Source organism: Dermacentor andersoni, chromosome 1 (assembly GCF_023375885.2).
Source record: "Dermacentor andersoni chromosome 1, qqDerAnde1_hic_scaffold, whole genome shotgun sequence".
NCBI classification, from domain to species: Eukaryota; Metazoa; Arthropoda; class Arachnida; order Ixodida; family Ixodidae; genus Dermacentor; species Dermacentor andersoni.
In genome coordinates, this window is record NC_092814.1 from 299,476,549 (window position 1) to 299,486,173 (window position 9,625).

Here is a 9,625-nt window from a genome sequence, read left to right on the forward strand (position 1 = left end):
TTGCTTTCGTTCATAGATCATGTGCGTAGCTTTGCAACCGTGACCGATATTGTAAAAACAGCAAGAAGACAGATGACACAAGTAATGTGTCTGCTTTAATTGTTGTATGTGCTGTGTTTAGAATATCAACCAACCCCGCGCAGTCGTGCTGTTTACAGCTAAAACGTGTTTTTTCTTGTTGCATGAGGAGCATTTGCTTCTAATTGTGGCAGTAACGTTGTGAAATGTCCTCGGCCCAGATCGCTGACTGTCTGCAAACTTGTCTAATTTGTTTCACTTTGCTGCTGTCTTTACAGCTTCTGCTTATTTCCTCTGCTTGCACCTTATATTTGTTGTGTTTATCGAGACCTGGCCTGTCTCTGGCTCGTTGAAGACAAATGGACACAAGTACTGGTTGCTGTTGGTTTGTTTGGTTTGCTCAGTCTGAGCGTGGTATGTATATCCATTTGCTAAAAGGGTATACAGCTGCGTCTAATGCAGGTACTGCTCATCTAAAGGTAGATTTAATAAATAGTGGTTTGAGTGAGAATTAGTTGCTTTGAGTGATGTATGACACCAGAGAGTTATTGTTCTAGAAAGGTGACAAAGCTGGTCCACAAATTTAAGGTATGGAGTTGCTTAACCATTTAAATGTTCTAAGTTGCCATGAAGTATTACACACATTTAAAATTTCAGTTGCAAAAGACATAGTAGAAGAAGAATCCAGAGGATTTGCTACCAGATGTCTTGCGACAATAAACTAGAGAAAGCATTATAGTGTGAGCTGCCAATGATTGTCGTCAGCTCTAACCCATTTTTCTATATAGTCACTGTTGCTTCATTGTCTGTTGCCATCACATGCTTGTTATAAACAAAAAATTGAGCTGCATGATTCCCCTGATTTTTCTCGCTCATAAGATACAAATGTTTTGATTTCGGCTGCCTTGGGGCCTCATGGTAGAAAACGAGTGTTTATTAGCCAGTTGTCAGCTTCTAAGATCATGTGCTTTGTAATGTGGGTGTTTTAAAGGATACTACACGTCTGCCATCATAACTGTGAGTGCTGCTGCCTAGCACTCCCACGGCTTTGCTTAGTACATATGTGCAGCTATCCAAGAAAATTGACATTGGGACAACTGCCGTTGAAGCTCATTTGGTAGAGCATTGCAAGCACAAGGCAGAAAACATGGGTTCAGCTTCGTTGTCTCTTATGCAAAGCATTATCATGAGCTGTCTCCTGGCTTCTTCGTACATCCAGTCAGATAGGCTCAATAATAGTTAGTAACGTGCCTGATGGTGGGTCGTTAATCTGGGTCCTTAGTGCAGCAGCCCAAATTTTTACCCATTAGGCTAAAGATGCATGCATAGCGCGCCAGATTAATCTCATTGGTTCTCTCATAGCAGCTAATTTTTTCAGATGTTATGTGACACAGAGTTTGGGATTCACCCGTTTCAGCTCAGATGCAACAAAGCAGGTGTTGTGTCTATTTCGGTGAGAAGTGTGTGCAGTTGTTTTGGTTTCTCTGTGTTGACGTAGTGTGCTTTGTATTTCATGTGGCGTTAGGCATTACCTCAATTGCAGCTTCAATGCTGTGCCCATAAAAGCAGTTGTAGGTAGGTGCTCAGGAGTAACGGGAAGCTCATTCTTCCTCATTCTCTCTTGCATACAGCAGGTAGTGCGTCCAGTTTAGTGCCATGCACCTGTGTGGGACATTTCCTCGTTCTTATTCTGCTGATGTGTTGTACATAGGGGGAAAGTCAATCCTCTACATCATGGTTGTCAGTGCCGCTGAATACAGTGCAGTCTCAGTCTCGCTGCCTTGAAATGTCATAAGAGGTGACATCTGGGGGTAAAGTAGCATCTTGCTGTACCTTGTCATTGGGCATAGCCAAGGTTGTGGTTGCGCAACCCAAGGATCCTGGAACTTTCTGTGGGACCAATGGCACCGATGTTGAAAAGTGGGTGGCTATGTACGAACGTGTGAGTGGAATCAACAGATGGGACCCCACGCGTGTGCTAGTTAACCTGTTGTTCTACCTAAGAGGCACGGCAAAGGTGTGGTATGAAAACCACGAAAAGGAGCTAACCAGCTGGGACCAATGCAAAGAGAAGTTGACGGAATTGTTTGGCAAACCAGCCGGCCGTAAAATTGACGCAAAACAGGAATAGGCCTCCTGTACCCAATCTCCCACGGAGTCCTATCTCTTGTACATCCAAGACATGCTGGCACTTTGTCGTAAAGCAAACCCGATCACGACATGACAGAAGCTGAGAAGGTCGGGCATGTGCTTAAGGGTTGCTGACGACGCCTTTAATCTGCTCATGTGCAAAAGCTGCTCTACAGTTGATGTTATCTTTAAAGAGTGCCAACAATTCCAGCACGCCAAAAGCCGATGCGTCTTGCAAGCATTCGCCAGACTTACCACTACTGCTGCAACGCCAACGTGTGAAGATCAACCCACACAGCAGCATGCGTAGCCATTGGAGGATGTGGTGCGAATCGTTGACGTGAACTGGATGCGATGGCACCTGCATTTCTGTTTGCCTATCCCTGATGCTACAACATTTTCAGTCCCCTTCTTACAAGCCATCATTCACCAGGAACTTGAAAACATTGGCTTACGTTCTGTCTGTGCTGTTGCCAATCCCAGAGCTAACAAACGCCCTTCTACTATTTTTGCTCCACTCCGACGCTTCTCTCCGCGTTATCGCAACCCGACTGAGTAGAGAACTGCCGATATGTTTCACCTGCTGCCGCATTGGTCATGTCACCTGATACTGTCAGAGACCTGGATTCGAGACCTGTTCAGAGACCTGGATTGGGAAGAATTGGGGATAAGAGTTAATGGAGCATACCTTAGTTACTTGCGATTCGCTGATGATATTGCCTTGCTTAGTAACTAATGGGACCAATTGCAATGCATGCTCACTGACCCGGAGAGGCAAAGCAGAATGGTAGGTCTGAAAATTAATCTGCAGAAAACTAAAGTAATTTTTAACAGCCTAGGAAGAGAACAGCAGTTTACGATAGGTAGCGAGGCACTGGAAGTGGTAAGGGAATACATCTACTTAGGGCAGGCAGTGACCGCGAGTCCGGATCATGAGACCGAAATAATCGGAAGGATACGAATGGGCTGGGGTGCGTTTGGCAGGCATTCTCAGATCATGAACAGCAGGTTGCCATTATCCCTGAAGAGAAAAGTGTATAACTGGTGTGTCTTACCAGTGCTGACCTACGGGGCAGAAACCTGGAGGCTTACAAAAAGGGTTCTACTTAAACTGAGGACGACACATCGAGCTATGGAAAGAAGAATGATGGGTGTAACGTTAAGGGGATAAGATGAGAGCAGATTGGGTGAGGGAACAAACGCGAGTTAATGATATCTTACTTGAAATCAAGAAAAATGGGCATGGGCAGGGCATGTAATGAGGAGGGAAGATAACCGATGGTCATTAAGGGTTATGGCCTGGATTCCAAGAGAGGGGAAGCGTAGCAGGGGGCAGCAGAAAGTTAGGTGGGCGGATGAGATTAAGAAGTTTGCAGGGACAGCATGGCCACAATTAGCGCATGACCGGGGTAGTTGCTGTTTATTCAAGCATTTTGCAAATGTGGCTCGCTTCTAAGCACCCCTTCTTATCTCTAAAAAAAACAGAAATGAACATCCAGTATTCTTTTTTAACTTTCACTAAGCTTATCGTATAGCTCAGTGTTAACATACAGGTTAACATACAGTATTTACAGGTGAGGTTACAGAAAGCAGTAATAATTGACAGTAAACACTGCTTGGGTGGTCAAAAACATGGGAATCAGGTCATTTTATTTTCGAGTTTTTTTTGGCATAGGAGGCTAAGCAAATGGTGATGTAGCAACACTGTAAAGACTGAATAAGATGGATGTGGAATGCCTTGATGACTTCTTTTTCTGTTTTTTATTTCGCCTTCGAAAGGAATTTATTCTGTTCCAGATAAGGGAGGCAGCTTTTGCATCTGCAACAGAACATTGGTGGATGTTGTGTGAAGCACTTTCTCCATGCTTTTTCACTACCTGAGCAAGGTAACTTTCTTGGTGCTTCATCACGCAATTTATACAATCAACTTCCATTAATTCTACCCTCACGAGACTGACGGGTCGAATTAAGATGCAAAAACCTGCTGAAGCACCGTTGATTCATTTGGCAATATGTGCTTGAGTAACACGCCTCTGAAATGAATGTGCATCAAATTTCTATTTGTCCACAGTATAAAACTAAAGTAGAAATGACTTAACTCCAAACCAAAGTAGAAACCTACGCGTACCTCATTCTTTAGAATGCCAGCTGATTTTCCAAAGCCAGCTTCGCCGTATTACAGCCATGATATGTGGTAAAGCATATGAATGGTGCAACCACGGTTTCAGTTTCGCAATCGATTGCACAGCTAGGCAATTTTCGTCTCAATGTCCTTCGAAAACAAAAAGTGTTCGTTAGAATCAGATAAGTACCACAATCGGACATTGTCAGCTACCGTTACTGCTTGAAAATCTTTCTCGGGTGGGTCAAAAATAGGCATTTGAGAGATGGCATTTGTTTAACGCATTCACTGTTCCCTAAGCTCTACTGAGACATGGGCTGCCACTAAAAGGGGTCATTATTGGGGTCTGGTCAAGTTCGCATTATCCGGCGAATGCCAGTTTTAGGATCGAAATGATGAATGTTTAATTCCATAGAAATGCATGGGCGTCGGCCAGGTTCGAATTAACTGAAAAAATTAAATTAACCGGAGTCAGATTATTGGAAGTTTACTATACACCCTTTTCTGTTCTCCAAGAAGTTGCCATTTTAATATGTAGTTTTCTTCTATCAGTGTGGCAATGGTGCTAAATTTAGCATTTGTTTGAATCATCCATTGTTCCAAGGACAAGCTACAAAGTAGGGGCACACTTTGAGACTTGAAACATTTCCACATATAAAGGCAGGGCATGTTAACATCTGTACAATTAACATAAGTTGGCTGTATTGTCTGCATAGCATGTGGTTGCTTTTTTGGAATGTGGTCTTTCTGTAAAACAAAGTTGCATTTGTTTCAAATAAATTGCTGAACCATTGCTTGTGTGTTTTCCTGTGCTCTCTGTGCTGATTGCGCTTTTGAAAGTGCAGTGAGCAACTGCAGACTGAAATGCACAAGGCTTCACTTTATCATGCCAGGAAGCATTTTGGCTTGACAAAGGAGCCTTAATTAACCCCTTCCATGCACACACTTTTTTTGTATAAACACATCAAATGAAAGACAGTGACCTCTTCTCATGTATTTTAAAGCCTGGCAGTGTTAAAGACAGAGTGAAGTTGTACAAATACAATTTACTGTTAAGTATTGCTGCTAAAACCTCATGCTTGTGTATAGTATATGCATGCAGTGCTGGCTATGCCGTGGTAGAGCCGTGAAACAGCTTTCACTACACTGTTTGCTATAGCATTGCTGTGTTCTGCAACCTGAGGTCAAAACTATAAATCTCTAGATGTTCAGCAGCACAATTGACAGCTATTCCCGTATGTTCGATGCACTCCTGGCCAGGGACTTCTCGTCCTGTAGGCAAAATAGATGGCTGCCTCGGACGCTGTTTTGGAAAGAGCGCAGCGTACCTCGAAAGCTTGCTCACAATGCTTCACCAGCAGGTTTTGCCAGCGAGAGTGGAGGGGGGCACAATAATTTGACTTTACATGGTGTGGCACAATACCTTAAAATGCTGCTGCTTCTGGCTTCCACTTACTATGACATGCTGGTGCACCTCAACATGGAGCAACCCCATTTTACTAAAATTCTGAATTCTTCTACCAACATGGTGTGGTGTGGCTATCTATGATCACTGTATAAAACCGGGGCAAACAGCATGTCTAAAAAGTACAAAAGCTGGTTTAACTGTAATGAATGACCTGCAGTCATCCGAAATGTGCAAAATCGCAAGAATTGGTCAAACTCAAACACTGCAGAGTTTAAGTAGTCCTGGCACAATTTTTTTCTTATGCGTGTGTAGCTGTCATTCAGTTAACTACACTACAAAACTTCAAATTCCTTCTATGCGCAACAAATATATCCTTAACGCCAACATTTAAACATGTGCCAAAGGCAGTGTGGCCCCATAATCTGGTGACAACATTGCATGGTAGGTCACAAACAAATGATGCATGCTGCAGTTGTTCATGAGTAAGCCATGCCATTATTAGGTCATTGAAAACTGAGCATGTTAGGACCACTATGCAGCACAACATTGGTCTTTCTGTCTTGGTGCACACTGTGGAGTGGGTGCATGTTAAAAACCTCAGGCGATTAAAGTTAAGCCGGAGTCTGCAACTATGGCATGCCTCGTAATCGTATCGTGGTTGTGACTTATAGAACACTAGAAGTAAATTAATTTTAATTTAGATGTTTGAGAAGAGTCATAAGAAAATTTATTTAGTGAAGCAAGTCTTAGCACACATTAAGAATCTCTCAAAGCACATGCAGCTTTCAGTGGCGTGGTGTGGCCATAAAAGCTGCCATTTGGAACCAGATTAATATAAAAATATTCAGTCCAAAAGTTTAATGTCAGTGCTCCTTTACATGTAAGCATGAGGGACACATCTTTAAAGGCATCATCTAAATCCTGTGGAAGTATTTATTGGTGAATATCAAATGGCCCTACATCTAAGGAAGTTATAGGGTGTTATGATAACAGGAAGCCACAAGATTTTTGTTGTGCACTCTTCCTATATAGGAAGAGTGCACAATATAGGGCAGCAACAAAATAGTTGGGCCTAGTGAAGAATTCATTCAAGATCCTTGCCAATTTGGCAGGTTCACTATGATTAGAGATAATGAAGGCCAAGCACCTTGAAATACATGCCCAAACCTCATCAGCATTGCATCACTTATTTCAAATAACTTTCATTTTGTAATTTTGCCAGATTAAAAGTTCTCAAAAACCTGCTTGACTGGTTTCAAGAACTTTTCGAGAACGGTTTGGTTCCATTCGAATGCAGCATTGTCAGTCTTTAGTGAACTAGACCCATCTTTACTGATATGCAGTTAGGTAGATCAAAGCAGATGCTGTCAAAGTGCATGTGCAAGAGTGTTTGGAGTGGGCATTCCTGGGTTATGTTGCCAAGAAGGGAGTTTTGAGCTTAATGCACACAGCAGCTATAGATATGAAAACCAGCACTTTATTATTTTTTTAGATACCACAGACCTTTAGCAGGGCTTGAGCTAATGCTGGTCATAATCTACTATAATTTCCACCATATATGGCCCTTGTCATCACAAGTTTTTTTATGGTCCTACAGTTTATTCCCGCTGTGTACAATCAAAATCTCTGCCAAAGACAACAGAAACAGTATGATTGGAAACTGCAGAATTCTCCATCTGCGGAGGTGGCTGGCTGATTGCCGTATTAGATGCTTTGTGAGCTGGCATTGATGTGTAAATCTCAACTCATCTGCAAGCATACAAAATAGGCTTTGGGATACTTTTACCACAAGAAGAGAGACTAGGATGACTGTTGCCTGTGACATATGGCACATACCCATGACGAGGGATCGGCTAGGATTCCCCATGAATACAACATCAAATAGCTTTATATTCCCACTAACTTGATAGTACATAATACTGATATGTAAGAAAAATAAACAATAAGGTAACTGAAAAACGAACAGGTATACTACGATTGAGCCACAAGGGGAAAGATGGAAACATTTGTGTTAATTGTATGAAAAAAATGTGCCTAAGATGTCATCTTCCCAGCAGCAACAATATGATCATGCACAAACTAGCATTGCTCTTCAGGCACACACCAGGCTGCTCACACCATTTTCTACAAGATTTGAAGCCCAACAGGCAAAAGGGGTGAATACCTTCAGCATAAAAGAAGAAAGTTATTCTATTCCATATCCTCACATGAAACACAGCAATATTGTTACAAGCTATTTTCACACATTGAAGGCATCAGCAATGTGATGAAGACAATTGAAGCACTCATGTTCTTATTTCCATTGCAATACAAACCTACACTTGGTCATATGAAGGTGCATGTGCCAAATTCAACCGTGTACTGTTATGAGGCACATGGAACAGACATTCCAAGGAAGTGAAATATTTGTAATGCAGTTACTTAATTTGTCCAATCAGAAGGGCAATGCGCTAAATACAAAAAAAAAAACCCTACAGGCCCACTATGCAATGCTTTTGCCAAACTATCCAAAATTTCAATGTGTGCAAGTCCACAATGACCAGGAAAAGAAGTAAACAAATTTCTTGAAGATGGAATGAAAAAGAAATGTTGCAACAATTGAGAAATGAGTTCTTTGCTTTCTAGTGGCACACGGATAGACAGTCGGTGGGCACAATTTGAACTTGAACTCATGGCAGTGTTGCAGGGGCAAATACCACTCATACTTCCGAGAAGCGTCAGTTACAATGCTGAGTTGGAAGGGAAACTTTACAAATACTTCTTCGGAAGTTCAAGCATCTGACCAGTAAGTAGTTGAGCATGACTAGGGGAAATATGATCAATTTCACAAATAGCACCATTCCAAAAGAACTGGCACACTGCATTGATTTCTCAGGTGACAACTATTTTTCGAAAAGCCTCTGAGCGCGTTAATACAACCTGAGGCAGCTTAAATCTAGGTCACATGGAATCGAAAAATACAGCAGCGGGTGTAACACTTAAATTTGCTATCTCGCGAACATGAGCGAAAACTTCAATTTGAAAAGGTTTGCTCGAAAGGAAAACTCACGGCCGTAACGGCTGCTGCCCATCGCCAGTTGTGTGAATAAAAAAAAAAACAACTGCACGATCAATAGACACTTCGTCGATATTTGAAGCAGATCGTTAGTGAATATCAAGAAATGTGCACTGGATAAGAGCGAAACATCTAACCGACTGACTGACGGAAGTAAGGCTCACAGGATAAGTTTTCTCTATCTGCACCGATAATGCAGCACGTACTGTGCAATTAAATCGCCCGTAATGCGCAGCAATTACCGCACTCGATTGAAGTCACCATCGCAGCGAAGCGCTATTTATTTCAGTACCACGAAAAACAAGGTATTCACCTAAGTACAGCGGCGGTTTACCTGTCGGCAAGCCCCTAACTCGCATATGACGAAAGCAAATGTCACGGAGTCCAAACCCACGATTGCTCAAGTCAAACTGCGCTCGCACGAATATCGCGCACGTTATACGCTTTCGACACGCACAAAAGCGCGCCAAACGCGCGCAGAACGTCTTGCAGCAGACACGACGGCAATGGCTAATCTACGTTCGAGAGTAGCTCTTTCAAAAAAGTAAAAACAAGCAACAATGTGACGTCACATCCTGCGAAAAAGAGTTGTTCTCCTTTCTCACCTTCTCTCACCTCACGCATGCGCAGCGATCACGGAGCACTCGGGGGCGATGTTGAGGTCTCCGAGCCAACCGCGACAAACAGCGCTAGTGCTTCGTCTGCGCGCCTTTTGCGCGCGCCGCCGTCGCAACAGCAGAGAACACACGATGACCAAAACGCTCATCGTCGTCAGAACATCGTCGTCTGCATCTGCCATTGCAGGAATCAATGCGATCAGCGCGGTATCTGCTAACCGAGCAAGGAAAAAGCGCGCGACAACCGCGATATCGCGCCTATGCTCGCGCAGTTC

The 9,625-nt window shown here is 42.9% G+C and overlaps 2 long non-coding RNA genes across 2 annotated transcripts; one reads left to right on the plus strand and one right to left on the minus strand.

The window, feature by feature from the left end:
• The first annotated feature begins 374 nt into the window (after positions 1 to 374).
• LOC140213891 (uncharacterized) lies at positions 375 to 5,063 on the plus strand. Its single transcript, XR_011890865.1, has 2 exons — positions 375 to 432; positions 3,946 to 5,063. It is a non-coding gene; the product is annotated as an uncharacterized lncRNA (long non-coding RNA).
• A 1,572-nt stretch (positions 5,064 to 6,635) lies between these two features.
• LOC140213901 (uncharacterized) lies at positions 6,636 to 9,189 on the minus strand. Its single transcript, XR_011890866.1, has 2 exons — positions 9,047 to 9,189; positions 6,636 to 7,427 (listed from the first exon to the last, which is right to left on the minus strand). It is a non-coding gene; the product is annotated as an uncharacterized lncRNA (long non-coding RNA).
• Positions 9,190 to 9,625: the final 436 nt, after the last annotated feature.